We start from the raw sequence: 17715 nt of genomic DNA on the forward strand, positions 1-17715 counted from the left end.
TCTGCAATTCCAACTCCAGTCCTTCTCATGGAACACCCCACATTCTTCATCACTTGCTCTCTGTTTAGCCCAGTAACTCTGTAATTGTCCTTTGGGTTGTCTGTCCCCAGAGTCTGGTGAATTTTACTGAACCTGAAACTATGCTGGGTTGCTGGTGTTGTGGAGAGGAGAATGACCAGTCACTGTCCTCTAGGAGGAGGCTAAGACCCCAGTGTCTACAGTGGAAGGAGGCAGGGGCAGCTAGTGGCTTATTGGTTTAAAGGAAGCAGAAGCCATCCCCATAAAGGGTTCAAAAAAGGTCTTTGGCAGGAAGAGCTTCAGCAGTGCCTATAGGCTGGAGAGGTGTACAGGCCAATGGGTGCTGAAAAAGGCCATCATGGCACTTATTGGGACTTTTCCCTTTTGGCTGGAACATAGGAAATGTATGTCAAAAAGTACTAAGAAAATCTTTTTTTTTTTTTTGAAGATTTTATTTATTTATTCATGAGAGACACACAGAGAGAGGCAGAGACACAGGCAGAGGGAGAAGCAGGCTCCCCTGTGAGAAGCCTGATGCAGGACCCCAGGATCACTCCCTGAGCTGAAGGCAGATGCTCAACCACTGAGCCACCCAGGCATCCCAGAAAATCCTCTTTTTTTTTTTTTTTTTTAAGAATTATTTATTTATTTATTCGTGATAGACACACACTCAGAGAGAGAGAGAGGCAGAGACACAGGCAGAGGGAGAAGCAGGCTCCATGCCGGGAGCCTGACGCGGGACTCGATCCCGGGACCCAAGATCGCACCCTGGCCAAAGGCAGGCGCCAAACCACTGAGCCACCCAGGGATCCCAGAAAATCCTCTTTGTTTACAAGCAACAGCTTTGCTGACTTTGGCAGGAAAGGACTTCCTTAGAAGATTCTGGGGACTCCCAGAATCAGAGAATGACTCAACACCCAATCCCCTGTAGGGTCTCAGAGTAGGTACAGCAGGAACCAAAGGCCAGCTGACTTCAAGGTACCACTGTCGCCAGGATAAATCTCCTCTAGCCATGCTCAGTAATTTTATCCCCACAGCTTGGGATGGGCATCCCAGGGAGGAAATGTCCTGTTGGCTCAGCCTAGCAGGGAGGCCTGGTGGCATGGTAGGCAGTCCCTCCCGGACTTTATCTAAAAGTTAAAGTCCCCAGAAGAAGAAGAAATGGTCGCTACAAGAGATCAGTCCAGAAAGCCACTAGAAGAAGACTTGAATTGGCAGGTGGCAAATGGAGCACTTCTAACAAGTTACTGAGCAGGCAAGGAACAGACTGGCAGCAGGATATGGCTGTCATAAGGGGATAAGAAAAGAAGGGAGGGAAGAAATGGAAAACTAGGTAGTTACGGTCCAGATGAGATGTAGTGAAACGGAATTTGGCAGTAGAAATGGAAAAGAAGAGACTGATTCTAGAGAGATTGCAAAAGTAGCTATCATCTTGTGGAACAGACACTTGATTGGCTGGGGTGTAACATTTCAGTGCCTGGGTGATGAGGTTGGTTTCTTGAGCTGACATGGTGGAGTCAGGAGGAGGAAGTGTTTGCAAGAGAAGGTGATGCGCCCTTGCCTCGGAGGGGCTGTACACAGGATGCTGACAGCACATCCGGAACCCTGATGAGGTCATTTCTTCTGACTCCACTCTGCCTGAGGTTTGGGGCCTTACTCCTGAGGAGGTGTGTCCCAAAGCCACAGGAGCCCTGCACATCCGGAAAGCATCTGGGGCTTTGTGGCCCAGGTTGAGCAGGCCTGCATGTCTTCTCTCTCTACCCATGAGCCTGAGGTGGGCTTCTCTTTCCTTCCCCTTCCCTACTCTCAGTTCCCATGCCTCAGCTTCCCTACCACATGTTCTCCAAACCTGAGCCCTTATCAAACCAAAGGGCCTGGCCCACCTCTCTGGGGACTAGTTTTTAGATTGTCTTCCCTTTCTGCTCAGAATGCTTGTTAACAATAAGTCCTTGCTAACTATTAGGGCAGATATCTCCAAGTGACATTTTGGAAGGAGAAGGTCTCAACTTGCTATCTGGGGAAAGCAGGCTTTTCTTCTAGTTATGCTATGCTCACCAGGGATGCCTGCATGGGTCCCTAACCAGTCATTCTAGAGTACTTCTTGGTGCTGATTTATAAATCATTATTGTAATTACAGCATATTGTCAGTGGAGACTTCATGTTGCCATTACAGATCTTCTGTAAGACTCCAGGGCATAGGCTGGGCTTTGGGCCACCCCAATTTGCTAGCTGAGAACTGGGGAAATTTTTTCTTACAGGAATGGAAGGCAGGGATCAGGGTCTTCTCTGGGGCAGGGCAGAAGGTGCTGTGCTAGAGGGTACTTTATCCCCACAGGTTCTCAGAGAGAAGGTCATCTTCCTGGAGTAAAGAGGACTCCTTCCTTCAGTTCCAGCTATTGGCATTCAAATATATGTGATCTTTTACCATCTATAAGTGAAGTGCATAGTACCATATGTAATAAGGTGAACCAAGGGAGGACAAGGGAAATTTAGAGAAAAATGTCATTTTAATTTTGATATCAATGCTAAATTTTTTGTGTGTGCATAGTAAAACAAAACAAATAGTTTTGATATTGGACATTAAAAACATACTCAAAAAAATAAAAATAAAAATAAAAACATACTCAGGGATCCCTGGGTGGCGCAGCGGTTTGGCGCCTGCCTTTGGCCCAGGGCGTGATCCTGGAGAGCCGGGATCGAATCCCACATCGGGCTCCTGGTGCATGGAGCCTGCTTCTCCCTCTGCCTATGTCTCTGCCTCTCTCTCTCTCTGTAACTATCATAAATAAATAAATAAAATTAAAAAAAAAAAAAAAAAAACATACTCAATCCAGCTTCTTCCTTCAGGGGGACAAGACTCTACAAGTGAGGAAGCCCAGGGAGGGTAAGCCATTTACTGGCTGCTGAGGTGGGAAGGGAGCCAGAGCCAGTGAGTCTGCTGCCCTGAGGGGCTTTGCTTTGTTCTCTGTCCTGTTGTCCTGTTTTTAATCTCTTCCTGGGTTATCATGTTCGCCCATTAGGGTGTCTTTTCTCCTCTTCTCTTCCTCTATCGGATCAGAGTAAGCAACATACCAGAGGGACACTGAAAGTAGTTCCACTTCTGTGTGGTTAAGGGGCAAGGCCCTTCCTGCTCCCAAAAGAGCAGCATTGCAGGGCTTGAGAGAGAGCAGGGGACCCTGAACTGTTGTGACATGACCTAGGGACCCTGGAGAGCAGTCCTGATCCTGCTCTGCCCTTTCTGGAATCCTATAGCCACAAAGTCCTAGCACCGCAAGCAGGCAACAGCCTTCCAGCTTGAGCAGATCAGCAGCCTTCTGAGGAAGAAAATCAGCAACAAATGCAAATAGCTAATTGGTCTAGGGGGAGCTGCTCTGGTGAAGAAAAATCAACAAGTTATTTGTATGGCTAAAGGGATTTGGAGGGGTAGTGAAGAGGGGAAGATGAGAGGTGGATTGTAGGAAGAGGCACAGATGGGGGGCAAGGGGTTGGAGATGCCCCCCTTCTCACCCCTATTACCCCCACAGCTCCACTCCCACACCCTTCTTCCTTCTTTGTAGGCTTTCTTTGGATTGAAAAGGACATTAGTTAAAAAAAAAAAAAAAAAAAAAAGGACATTAGTAGAACTTTGAATCCCTCCTGACCAGTGAGTGGAGTTCCCTCCAACACATATTCCCACCCAAGTTCAGTTAAAGACAAAACACCAATCCTTTGATGCTGATGGTGATCTAGAACTGAATCAGGAGGAAATGAAAGTCTGTGAGCCTGTGCTGAGTCCTTTGGCTGTGCAGGTAAAATAGCAGCTAAAGGGAATGAAGCTGTATGGGCAAGGCAAGGGAAGGGAGAGAGCCCCTGAACCCCTACTGGTTCCTCTCTTTCTTGAGTTTTCTACGGAGCCATGCAAGTCTGAGGTTGCCAGGCTGTGAGGGATTTTCCAGGGGTTGACCTTCTTCTGTCCCATCCCAGAGGGCTTGGTGTTTGCCTGGACCCACAGCTGCCTTTTCAGCCTCTGACTTCCTGGGGTCTATGGCATTGCTTAGGAGGAGACCTTAGGTACCACAGGAGAGAACAAAGGTGAGGAGAGGGATGGGAACCCTCTTCCAGGCTCTTTCGGTGGAGTGGAGTCCACATGTTCCTTGGACAGGAAGATGCTGTGAAATGAGAAGTAAACAATTTACATCAAGAAGGTTCAGCCAAAGGCCAAAGTGGCAGCTCTTTGATGAAAGAGTTTCTTCAGTGCGAAGAGTAACTGACCCTAAAGCAGCAGTGGGTAAACTTGTAGGATCAATGGGAGTTTTAATCTCTCTCTCTCTCTCTCTCTCTCTTTTTTAAAGATTTTATTTATTTATTCATGAGAGACACAGAGAGAGGCAGAGACACAGGCGGAGGGAGAAGAAGGCTCCATGCAGGGAGCCGGATGTGGAACTTGATTCTGGGACTCCAGGATCACGCGCTGAGCCAAAGGTAGATGCTTAACCACTGAGCCACCCAGGCATCCTGAGTTTTAATCTCTCAATTGACATTTCTTGTGTATAACAAGAAGCTACCTCACCTCCCTTCATATGGGTGAGGTACTTTGAAGGATGTCTTCTTCCACCCAAGCCACCTATCCTAGTAATTCTTACCCATCTGGGATCTGTAGGCCTACCCTGCTCTTTATGCTGTGCAAAACAGGGAACAGCCAGCAGGCTATGATACCTATGAGGCCAAGGCTGAGGACCTCAGAGCCTCAGTTCAAGGGTATTTGGCTTTTCTAGAGGGGAAGCAGCTTATTTGGTGAGGGGGCCTCGTCCATGATTTTCGCAGCCCAGAGCCCATTCTATCTGTGTGCATACAGGACCCTTGCTGCCTTTGCTACCACAGTGGCTTGATGCTATGTGACCCAGGGCAAGTCCCTGCCTCTCTCTAGGCCTTGGAGTCTTCATTCAGGAGTACAGAGTTTGAAGGCCTGCTCAGGGACTTGCTCTCAAGCCATCTGGTAGACCCAACAGAAGAACACCATGTCCCGAATGAGGCGGCAGTGCTGGGGGCCTAGGATGCCACTATGTGGTCTGGACACTTAATGGGAATCAGTTTGACCTTTCTTCTAACCTGCTTGAATGCATTAAACAGCAGCCAGCCTGCTCTGGTGTCTCTGGAGAATTTGGGCTCTTGTGGCTGGGAAATCTGTCCCCAGGCCTCCCATTGTCCTCCTCCTTATATTCTAATCTTTGCTCTGATTCTTTCCTGAGTTTAGGCAGAAAAACCATCTTGATCTTTCATCACATTCCTCCCTTACTTCATTGGCCACCGGTTAGGCCTCAGGCCTCGGAGTGGCTGTTTATAGGGTTCCTGTTTCTTTCTTCTCCCAGTTCCCCCTCACCCGCTTATGCCCCGGGCTCTGCTCTAGCCAGGATTTTTTACCCCAAAGCCAGGGTGGGAGGTGAGATCACAGGGTGATGGATCACAGGAGGGGACACATCAGTGGCATGGATCTAGGGCAAATCTGCCAGGAGTTGAGAAGACATTTGGAAGGGGGTAGGAGAGGACTTCATAGTAGAGGAGAGAAGGAGGGTAGTGAGGAAAAGGGCACTAAAGGCCTGAGATGAAAGGGCAGGACATGACTCAGGACGTTGAGGAGACTAGTTTGGATCAAGCATAACGCATATTGGATAATTGCCCGAGAAGGGGGGCCAGGATGGAGGGGTCTGGCCGAGAACTAGGCCCCAAGACCCACTGTAGTGAAGGAAGGCACAGGCTTTCTTGCAGGACTGCACTGGTCACAGAAGGATTGTGCTAGATGGAAGTGTGGGAGGGGTTGTTAATGACTGTTTGCTGTCGATAGGCAGTGAGGCTGCCAAGGGTCAGTCTGATAAGAGGGAAGAGATAGACTCCTTGAGTTTTATACTCCCAACCGCTGCCTTCTCTCAGCTGGCCCCATAGATACTGACAGCCTAGTGTGGCACTGTTCTTGGTCTGTCTCCTCTCCTTCCTGAAATACACAGTTCCTGGCTTCAGCCCAGCTGGGTTTCCCCTGCCTAGCTGGCAGTTCCCGTTCCCAGCTGTGGTAGATGAGGCCTGCACTTGAGGGGGGAGGGGTCAGAACTGGCAAGACCAAGCCAATGCTGAGCCTGACCCTAGGGTGGGAAGCCACCTCAGGTTGGGGTCAGGGCTCTGGTGACTCCCAGACCTGCTTGGTCTATTTTGGTCTCAGGATTACCTTGCCAACCACCCAGTCAGGTCTGGGGCCAAGAGGCATTTGGAGAATCCTTCCTTGGCCCCAAAGTAAAATGGGAGTTCTGGCTGTTTTGCTGGGAGGATTCAGAGATCAGGTCTGATGGGATCTGATGGAATTTGCATTTGTGAAGATCACTTTGGCCTCCCTGTGGAGAATGCATTGGAAAGGTCTCTAGTAGGTCTGATGCTTTAGCAGTCAATGGGCTCTCTCTGTAGATAAAGGATGGTGAGGTGGATAGACAGAGAAAAGTAGAAAGATGAGAGATCTAGGTGGTAAAAATCAGGTGGACTTGGTACTAGGTTGGCTAAGGGAGGTTGGAGGAAGGAGGGGGTCATAGATGGCCTTCAGGTGTCAGGGTTGGATGGATGATGTCCCTTTCCCAGAAAATAGGAACACAGAAAAAGGATCAAGTTTGGAGGCTTGGAGCATGCATGAGTTTGGTTTGAGGCAGGTTGAGTTTTGAGGTATTTTGGGGTACTTCTAAGGTATGTCATCAAGGGGAAGTAGCATCTAGAAATGAATGGAATAGATGGGTCTGGAATTCAGGGGAATGTCTGACATCATTTGAGACACTAGATATGACTCTTAACAAGTTGAGAAACAGGTTTGGAAGGGGATCCCCCAAAATCTATTGCCAGGTAAGGAAGGGAATCTAGAGTCCTCACTTCCTATTGTATTCCATGGTCAGGGTCATATTCTATTTCCCTGACTGATTGAGTTGATTCAGTCAGGGCCTGGCCAGGCAGTAAAAGGCACAATACCCTTCCCTGCTAAGTCTTCCCTGGGGTTGAGGGACTCTGGCAGTGGACAGTGCTGACCCCAGACCACCCAGGAAAGCTATGCATGTCAGAGCTTCTCTCACCATCTGCATATCTGGGCAATGTCCCTGACTGGAGAAGGACTTGGGTCCTAGCCAGAACTGAGCCACTTCTGGGAATCCCAGGACGACTTCTGTTTGTGTGGCCTCTGAGCTGAGTTGACCTATCAAGGATAGGATTTTTTTTTTAATTTTTATTTATTTATTTATTTATGATAGAGAGAGAGAGAGAGAGAGAGAGAGAGAGAGAGGCAGAGACACAGGCAGAGGGAGAAGCAGGCTCCATGCACCGGGAGCCCGATGTGGGATTTGATCCCGGGTCTCCAGGATCGCGCCCCGGGCCAAAGGCAGGTGCTAAACTGCTGCGCCACCCAGGGATCCCCAAGGATAGGATTTTTTTTTTTTTTTAAAGATTCCAACTTCTTTTTTTTTTTTTAATTTTTTATTTATTTATGACAGTCACAGAGAGAGAGACAGAGAGAGAGAGAGAGGCAGAGACACAGGCAGAGAGAGAAGCAGGCTCCATGCACCGGGAGCCTGACGTGGGATTCGATCCCGGATCTCCAGGATCGTGCCCTGGGCCAAAGGCAGGCGCTAAACCGCTGCGCCGCCACCCAGGGATCCCAAGGATAGGATTTTAAAGGGACAAGTTCAGAGCAGTTCGACATCAGATGGCAAGTTATACAGTAAATGACTTACCAAAAAAAATTTTTTTTGCTTAAATTCAATTTAGTTAACATACTGTATTATTAGTTTCAGGGGTAGAATTTAGCAATTCATCAGTTGCATATAACACCCAGTGCTCATTGCATTAAGTACCCTCCTTAATGTCCATCACTCAATTCCCCAATTCCCCCCACTCCCACCCTCTCCAGCAACCCTCAGTTTGTTGTGGCTTTTAAAAAATTTCTTTCTTTCTTTTTTTTTTTTAAAGATTTTATTTATTTATTAATGAGAGACACAGAGAGATAGAGGCAGAGACACAGGCAGAGGGAGAAGCAGGCTCTATGCAGGGAGCCCGATGTGGGACTCGATCCCAAGTCTCCAGGATCAGGCCCTGGGCTGAAGATGGCGCTAAACCTCTGAACCACCCGGGATGCCCAAAAATTTCTTTTAAATGAAATGGAAGCTGGCCATATATGTGCACAAGATAGTATCCATTGGACTTACTAAATTACAAAGACTAAAAATGCATCTTGAAATGCCCATTGATAAATGGGAATCTGTTGACTTATATGTCTGGCTGCATGCAGGGGAAACGCGGGGCTCAAACAACATCCATCTTCCTCTGCCCTTCTCTCTGGTGATGCCATTCTTGGTAGTCCCCACTGACTTCCTGGCAGGACCCAGCCCTGAACCCAGTACTGTGACTGAGGGCATTTGATGCTCTGGTTGGCCAGGCCTGGGTGACATGGCACAGAAATGGAAATTTGAAGAGAGGTGGCTCCTCAAAGGAAAATAGCAGCAAGCAGTGCAAGGTGTCTTCTTGGACTCAGGAAGATCTTGCAGGAGTTCTGTGGCCTGACTCACATATCAGAAACACCATCGTAGACAAACTAAGGATTCATTGCCATTTATTAATTTACCTTGTTATAAGCTAAATACTGAAGCATAGAATGGAACTTAGAGTCATTTAGTCATTCCATTTACAGATCTGAAGTTGAGACATTTGTCCACTGTCCTCAGAATAGAAGGTAGAAGCACTGAGACCAAAACCCAGCACTGAGACCAAAACTCACTCTTTCCAGTGTGAAGTGGGGTTTTTTTGGTGTTTTCTAGCACCTTTAGCTGCCCATCCACAAGGAGTGATTTATCCCTTGGACTGCAGGTCAAAGAACTGACGCAGGAGGATTATGGCATAGGGTTCATTCTTTGTGGTGGGCCAGGGCCATCTGCATGATGCATAGTGTTATGCAGGGGTCTGTCTGAGATGGGGGAGACACTCACTCTGGTTTTATACTGGTCCCAGTAAACAGAAGAAGCATCAGCCCATCTATGGAGGGCTTCTACCCTAGTGCTGCCTTCATTTGTCCTCTTGGCTTTCCCAACTTTCACCCTCCTCCGTATTGTTTTCTGGTATAGCCTATATAGGGATGTAGCTCTGGATGGATGGATTAGTTTCAGGAGTAGAATTTAGTGATTCATCAGTTGCATATAACACCCAGAGCTCATTGCATCAAGCACTTTCCAGATTATGTTGGGAAATTCCCCGTTGGGGAGAGTTGTGCCCCTCTGTTTTCTCCCTTGGAAAAGGATACCCAGGACAGCAGTGCTAGTTTTGGGTACAGATAGACAAATAGCACAATTTTTACTTCATTTCCCATCACCTCCAGTTTGTGAAGGAATAGGTATTAGAATAAGCTTGGCAGAGCCAGGAATAAGGTATTATAGAAAGAGTTCAGGGCTTCGAGCTTCCAACTTAGAAAGAGGAGGCTTCAATCAAGTTCAGTTGGACACAGCCTTCTTGCCTTGGGTGGCCTCTGATCCAGAAAGGGAAGGCTGTCCCCATGAGGAGCTTTAGGGTATTTGAAAGCATGAATGATAATTTAACAAAATGCTTGAAGTTCTAGGAGCTTGAGGGCAATTCTCACCAAGTCCTCAGTGCTAAGAGAGTGCAGTGGAGCTTTTCTGAGTTTGGGACAGAATTCGTCTTTTATTTTGACCATTTTCTCACACCACTTCCCTCCTGCCCTTCGATATTTGCTGACAGCCAGTTAGTTCTTCTCTCCCAAACTGTCTGCCGGCCCATACTGACTAGTGTGCTCTGTCTGCCCCTCATGCTCACCTTCCAGAGGCCCCCTAGTCTGCCTGTTTCTGTCCGGGGCTATGTTCCAAGTGTTCACCCAGCCTGGCTCAGACCTCCGTGTTCCTCTGGCTGAGCCCCAGTGTCCACTCTTGTTCCTGCCTCTCTGTTCTCTGTGAGGGTGAAACTCCCTGCTGCCTCGGGTCCATAGTGCAGCTTACCGTCATTGCTTATTTCATCTTGGCAGGGACTGTGTGAGGCAAGTGGGGCAGGCATTATCATGCTCATTTTACAGTTGGAGGACCTGGGGTCTAGAGAGCTATGATCTACCCAAAGATGCAACTCTTGAATAGTGGAGCCACTTCTGGAATTGAGATACTCTGGGTTTAGTCCAGAGTTCATTGTTTAATGTTAACTCATAGGCACACATTGGGGTAGGGATGCCCCAATCTCACCAGGGAAACCAAAAGGCTTGAAAGCAGGCCCTGGGCTCCCCAGATCGCCTCTGCATAGCCTCAGTCCCAAACAAGCACATCACTATGTGACCACAAAATACATAATAAACCAGACAACAGAGATTGTTCCCTGGGGACCATTGTAATGGACACTGGTCTATGTTTTTTTTTTTTTTTTGGACACTGGTCTATGTATTCCTCCCTTCCACATCCCCCCAAAGTTGACAACAGTAATGCGTGTCATGATGGATATCATCTCCGCCAAATCCAGGGGGATGAGTCACTTCTTGAGAATAGGACTGTGGAGGGCTCCTTGCTTCCATACCCCTGACTCCCCTCCCATGGGAGGGAGGGGCAGAGGCAGTGCAAGGGGAAAGCTCCCTTTGCCCCTTCTCATAGCAGTTGATATTGCCACTTTGCAGAGGTGGTGAAGAGCATTACCTAGCAACCTGGAGGATAGTCCTTATCTCAGGGGCCTTGTCTGACATATTATCAACTTGTCAATAAAAAGGAAGATTGCTCAGCCAGAGCAAGGGAGAAATGAAAACAAGTGTTGGGTATGGCGCAGCCCAGAGCTGGGCTCTCCAATTTACTGGCCACTTGCTCTCTGCCTTCTGAAGTAACACATAGAAAACCAGGGGGACAGGATAGGGGTGCTTCCCAAAGCCACCTTCAGGGTTGGTACTGGAAATTACTGAAGGGACCAGGCTGAGCACAGACTCAGGGCCTCTAACTGGAACTTCCAAGGTCTCCGTTGGAAAGGCAACATCCAGAGGACACAGTGACCAAACAAGGGGCCCAATTCTGGCTCCTCCATTCTTTTACTCTGCTTTTCTCTATCTCCACTCCCAGGGAGAGAGGGGACATCATTTCCCTTTAATCTCTCATCCAAGTGTGGCGGCAAACACTCTCTTTGGGTTTCCATTAGCATAGCTGGACCGGCTGACCTTTCTAAACGACATTACTAAGTATAAAGGAAGAACAAAACAAAGCTAAAGATGGGGAATAAAAGCAGCCTGGCTCATAAAGTGTAGTCGGCAGGTTTGTTTTCAGAGTACTCCACTGCTAGAGATACCGACCTCCAGGCTGGCATACCTCTGCATGCCCTTCGGCCACAGTCTGGCCTGCTAGTGCTGACCTGTCTCCCTGTCTAAGGCAACCCCTAGGACCCATACTACCATGAATCCTCCCCAAGCTGGACTGCTTTCTGATCAAGTGCTTGGGCCTACTCTCCTCTCTACCCAGGGCTCACTGGCTTTGTCCCTAGGTCCCAGGGGGCTGGGGGATTGGCACCTACATAACATACCTTATAGGAGTTCTGTCTTATTCTAAGTAAGCCTTGTAATAGGACCCATCTCTTGACACAGTACTTATGCCCCAGCTCAGCCCACGGCTGCCATTGAAAGGCTGGTGGTTCTCCAACATCACATCTTGTCAGGAACTGCATAAGTCTCCCCACCTGGTTCCTTCCTCCCCCTGGCCTACAAGAATAGAAGCTGATAAGAAGTGGGCCTGGTCGATGGGAGTTTTTTGGGTGGATTGAGGAAAAGACTGTGTTTAAAAACAAAAAACAACCCAAGTCATCTAGTCTTGAGGAAGTAGGTAAGAGCCTGGCCACAAAGCTGTTTTCAGCCTGCAGCACTGCCTCTGTGTCCTGCCTGGCACATGAATGGTGCCCAGGAGCCAGGTCTCCACACTCCAAACTGCTGCCTGCCAGCATGCACGATGCTCCCATTTCATACCAAATGTTCAGATAAAGACAAAAAATCAAAAGAACCACCACCTCACAAGGAAATGTGGGGGCAGGATGGATAGAAAAAGAGAGGTTGTCATCAGTACAGCCTCCTGTCCCCACTCTGCTACAGTTGTAGCCCTTTAGAGAAATTTGCCCTGTGCAGAGTAGGCCTCCATGCCTACAGCCCAGGCTGTTACCTTCATGATATTATCTGGTCCCAGAGGTTTTGGCAGACATTCCACCTGGGTGGCTCAGCTAGGCCACAAGAACTGAAAAGCTAAACCAAAGGTCATACTAGCCCAGTGGGGGAGGTATGACATGTTACTGGAGCTGATAACAGAGAGCTTTGCTCTCACCTGTACCTTCATGCATAGTACTAGCCCTCTTTTAGTGAGTGTGCTACTCCTGACTTCCAGCCCCTGGACTGGGAGAGAGAATCCCAGAACTAGAGCTGATGCACTCAGAGAGCATCACTTCTGGACCTGTATATCCCAGAAGCCCTGTCATCATTCTTGAGGTCATAGCTTGTCCTAAGCATTAGAGCTTTAGGCTAAGCCTAACCTATTATGCCATCCAGGAAGAACTGGTATCTTCCCTCTGGTTTGCCAAGGACCTGGAATCCTTTTGGGTCGTGTCTTCTGCAATGACTGCATAGACCTATCCTACAGACTTTCTTACCAGTGAAGCAGTAGGGCACCCTGCTTCCTGGACCTCTTTCTTACAGGTTCATAGCCCTGGCAGTTGGCTTATGACCTCTTCCCTGGCATTCTCTCCCCTATCCTCTCACAGAAGATGAGGGAATAGATGCTAGAGTTTTTTGTTTTTTGTTTTTTATTTTTTTATTTTTTTTAATTTTTTATTTATTTATTATAGTCACAGAGAGAGAGAGAGGCAGAGACACAGGCAGAGGGAGAAGCAGGCTCCATGCACCCAGAGCCCGACGTGGGATTCGATCCCAGGTCTCCAGGATCTTGCCCTGGGCCAAAGGCAGGCGCCAAACCGCTGCGCCACCCAGGGATCCCTGTTTTTTGTTTTTTAAAGATTATATTTATTTATTCATGATAGACGTAGAGAGAAAGAGACACAGGCAGAGGGAGAAGCAGGCTCCATGCCGGGAGCCCGACGCCAGACTCGATCCCGGGACTCCAGGATTGCGCCCTGGGCCAAAGGCAGGCGCCAAACCACTGAGACACCCAGGGATCCCCGATGCTAGAGTTTTGAGTGAAGTTCTTTAACTTGGCCTGGGCGAAAGCCTAGCTGGAGTTTTGAACCACAGTGACTGTGGCCTGGAAGCTTTTAGAATAGCTTCTCCCTTCCCTAGTGTACATTGGCAAGACTAGTATGTGCCCTAGCTCATCCCTTCTCCATCATTCCCTGCTGGGGTCTTGAAGGCCTAAGCCTTCTTGTAGGTGACCAACCTTCCTGTGCTTACAGGTAGAGGGAAGGGAGAACCCTATCAGAGTCCCTTGAGATGGTCCAGGCTTCGAAAGGGGCAAGAAAGAACAATGACAGAAAGCAGAAATACCAGTCTTGTTCTTTTCCCCAAAGTGAGGGCAAAAGTGACTAGAAAGTGGTCAAGAATTCTGGTTTTGCTCTCCAAGGGCTGGGAGAAAGAGTGCTGATTGGGAGTTAGGGAGGGAATGCCCTGTCCCTCTCCACCATTTTGTATGACTTACACTCTTTTAGGATAGCATTTGCCCTTTGCCCCCAGCCACTGGAACTTCCTTCTCAGTCGGCTGTCTCCCACCTAGAAATGTTCCAGGAAGCCATCTAGGTTATGGTGGGCCATGTTTTCACTGGCTGATTCCCTGTCATGTGGGTGTGGGTGTAGGGCTCAAGGAGAAGAGGGTTGAAAGTTACCTAGAGAAACCATTTACTTCTCTTCCCTTTTACTCCCCTTGGTAAGGGGAATGGAGTACAAGAAGACACTTTTCTAAACCTTCTCTTAGACCCACTACTCCCCCCACCCCCCTGCCTCTGCAGGGTAGCGGGAGTATGTGTTTGCAGGGAGTCAGTGTTGAGGATAATTGGATTAATCCATATTTCTGAGAAGAGCAAGGAGGGCTCCCTTTGGTTAGAGTGAGTTTGATGAAGAGCATGGTCCTTTTCCATAAGGAAGGCCATAAGTTGAAGATTGTCTCATCTCTTCCTTCTTGGAGCCCTCAGCTCTGCCCTCAACCAGTGCTCTGGCTGGTGGGTATTGCTCTGATATGCCTCTCTAAAGGCTTCTGGAATAGGCTGTGGAAACACAGCACTAGGTCCCACCTCTTTAGAGGGCAAGACCTACAGTTGGGACTTAGAATGCCAGTCTCTGAGGTTATCTGCCCCATGGCATACCCTTGGTAGGGCAGCCCTCCTAGGGGAAGCCTGGGTGGCAGAACAAAGGATCCCTGGGTGGTAGGCAGGCTGGAGGGGCTGAGAAAGTCCTCAAAACAGATGAACTCCATTCTCTGCTCTTTGACAGAGCAAGAGCCACAAAGCTGTAGAGAGAGAGGTTTTGCTAAGGGGCAGTGGAGAGAGGGAGAGGACTGAAGTCCTTTCCATGTCCTTTCCATGCTGTCTGCCACTTCTTGGTGGTGATAAATATTTGTTGAATGAACACATCTTCTGCTTTTCTCTTGAGATTCAAAGCATACCCCAGACATCCAGACAAGTGTAGAAGGAAAAGGAAGCCCCAGCAGCTTTTCTTCGGCTCTTTGGTTATATATCTGTGGCATGACTGAGATCTAAACCATAAACAGTGATGAATAGCCAAGCCACCTGGTATTTGAACATTATCTGTAAAGAATCAGAGTGGACTATAGGCATCCTAGTCCCCTGTCCCTGGGAGGTGGTACGTCAAGTTTAATTGTCCCAGGGAGGCAGAGTTTGGCAGTAAGATCTAAGCTCCCAGCTTTCCAGACTCCTCTCTGGCTTGCCCTGGGCCACCATTCATTCATCCCACTCCTGCTTCCTCCAAAAGTCCCCAGAGAAACTTAGATTTATTTTTGAATCTCCTACCTTCAGGGCCTTCCACCTGTCTCCTGCCTCTCAGTGTCTGAGGTTTTCAGCCCTACAGAGAAACTCCTTATTAACTTCGTCTTTTCCTGAATCTTGCTTCAGACTGTGGCTAGAGAGCTCATAGACAACTATGGTTGGGACTTGAGGAACTGTTTAGAACCATCTCAGGGTAGGCCTGTGTTCTGTATGGTCTAATGAAGTAGCAGTCAGGAAAGATGTAACAGGCTCTGTGACTCACAAGCTCTACCACAGGATAGACATAGCATTCCTTTCTACGCAGCCTAGGGTAAGGATCAGCCAGGGTGGAGCTGACTATGAGACCTCAAGTCTACACATCACCCCATCTCCCTGGAAGCTGCTGCCTGCCAAAGTAGGGAGAAGGGGGCAGTACCTATGGTTAGCCAGGAGAGGAAGCTCTAAAGCTTCATGGTGCTGGCCCAGGAGAGGCTGGAGTAGGAGTGGGGATGCTGAGAAATCTGAGCCAGGGCTGTGCAGTGGGGGCTATCCTCATGATGTCTACCCAGGGTCATGGGGCTCTAGCCCAGAAGAGTTGCCCAAACTGGGGCTGACTGGTGGCCCTAAACCTACCAACCCAGGTGCACAGGCATTGAGCTAGAAGCTTTATGCCTTTCATCCTTATAGGAACACTTACAGAGACAATATTCTCATTTTACAGAGAAGGACACAGATCAGAGAGGTTAAATGGTTAATAGCTGACAAGTGGTGATGCCATATGTGAGCCTAAGATTTTCCCAGTGCTTTCTTCTTCTGGGAGGCTTGACTGGAAAGGGGCTTTGAGCTGGGGTGAACAGATGAGAGATCTTCCAAGACCTGGCTAGCAAGGACTACGACCAGTAGCCTGCAGTGCCTAGGGGAGTGACTGGAGAGAGTTTCATTTCAGCAGCCCTGGTGTGTCTCTGCTGACAGAAATTTAGGAGTGGGGCACTTAGACCATTTACATACACACCTTTCCCTTTGCCTCTGACTTGTTAAATCTGGTTTGTACTTGAGGCCACATGTTTCTTGGTAGTCCACAAGAAAATGGAGAAAGTTTTCATTTCTAGAATGTCAGGACTGGAAGAGTGGAGGCAGAATAAAATTATCACTTCCATCTGTGTCCTTATATAATGATTTGTAAAATGATTTGATTTGATTATTTTTTAAAGTTTTATTTATTTATTCATAAGAGACACACAGAGAGAGAGGGCAGAGACACAGGCAGAGGGAGAAGCTGGCTCCATGCAGGGAGCCCAATGTGGGACTCGATCCCGGTTCCCCAGGATCATGCCCTGAGCCACCCAGGCGTCCCTGTAAAATGAATTTATTTATTTATTTATTTATTTATTTATTTAACCAGAATGTTTATTTTGACTAATCGTTGAAATAAAAAGTATGGAACGCTTCACGAATTTGCATGTCATCCTTGTGCAGGGGCTATGCTAATCTTCTCTGTATCGTTCCAATTTTAGTTTATGTACTGCCAAAGCGAGCACTGTAAAATGATTTTAAAGCATATCTTCATTGCTATGACTTCCTCTGATTCTTAAAATGCTGAGATATTATATATGGAGATGATACTCAGCTGGACAATTTTTTTAAAAGATTTTATTTATTCATGAGAGACACAGAGAGAGAGGCAGAGACACAGGCAGAGGGAGAAGCAAGCTCCGTGCAGGGAGCCTGACATGGGACTCGATCCTGGGACTCCAGGATCACACCCTGAGTCAAAGACAGATGCTCAACCACTGAGCCACCCAGCTGTCCCAGGGACAAGTATTTTTTTTTAATTTTTTTTTTTTTTTTTAATTTATGATAGTCACACAGAGAGAGAGAGAGAGAGAGGCAGAGACACAGGCAGAGGGAGAAGCAGGTTCCATGCACCGGGAGCCCGATGTGGGATTCGATCCCGGGTCTCCAGAATCACACCCTGGGCCAAAGGCAGGCGCCAAACCGCTGCGCCACCCAGGGATCCCCGGACAAGTATTTTTTAATGCCTGTTACATGTAGGCCAGTGCTAGGTCCCAGAGTGATAAAGAAATGATTAATTAAATAATATGGTCTATGCACAGTTTATATTTTGAGTAAAGGAGATGGATATGTATGTATGCGTCTTTTTAGGCTCTGTATAAGATCTTAATAAATATGGGCTAGATTTGGTCTGTGCTCCAAACTAGTTCATAACCCCTAAGAGGATAGGATACAGAGGATAGATGAAGCTTAGGAGGGTGGCCTGGTTTGAGGGTCTCTGAATGCTATGCTAAAGAACTTGACCTTGGCCCTTGTGAGCACCCCATCTCATAGGCTTTTAGATGTAGGAGCCTGATGAGTTTGTTAAATCTGAAGTGCCATATAGACATGCTGAAGAGGCTGTTGAGAATGTAGGTCTAAAACCCAGAGTAGGGACTCCTGGGTAACACAGTGGTTGAACGTCTGCCTTCAGCTCAGGCCATGATCCCTGGTCCAGGGATCGAGTCCCACATTGGGCTTCCTGCAAGTAGCCTCCTCCCTCTGGCAGTGTCTCTGCCTCTCTCTCTGTCTCTCATGAATAAATAAATAAAATCTAAAAAAAAATAATAATAAAACCCAGAGTATACGGGCTAGCAACAGATTTGGAAGAGGATGGGGCAAAGAAGTCAAAAGGGCTGAGGGCAGAACCTTTGGGATGCATTACAAGCTGGAAGAAACAAGGAAGTGTCTAAGTCAAGAAAGTAGATTGCAGTGACTTAGAAGTCA

General features: G+C 47.9%; 1 protein-coding gene and 1 non-coding gene across 4 annotated transcripts in view; one reads left to right on the forward strand and one right to left on the reverse strand.

The window, feature by feature from the left end:
• ST3GAL2 (ST3 beta-galactoside alpha-2,3-sialyltransferase 2) overlaps positions 1-17715 on the forward strand; it is a 51493-nt gene that overhangs the window by 3955 nt on the left and 29823 nt on the right. The gene's annotated exons all lie outside the window — the stretch shown is intronic.
• LOC144311659 (U6 spliceosomal RNA) lies at positions 16369-16475 on the reverse strand. The gene has a single exon (XR_013377245.1). It is a non-coding gene; the product is annotated as a U6 spliceosomal RNA (small nuclear RNA).

This window comes from Canis aureus, chromosome 3 (genome assembly GCF_053574225.1).
Source record: "Canis aureus isolate CA01 chromosome 3, VMU_Caureus_v.1.0, whole genome shotgun sequence".
In the NCBI taxonomy this organism is placed as follows: domain Eukaryota; kingdom Metazoa; phylum Chordata; class Mammalia; order Carnivora; family Canidae; genus Canis; species Canis aureus.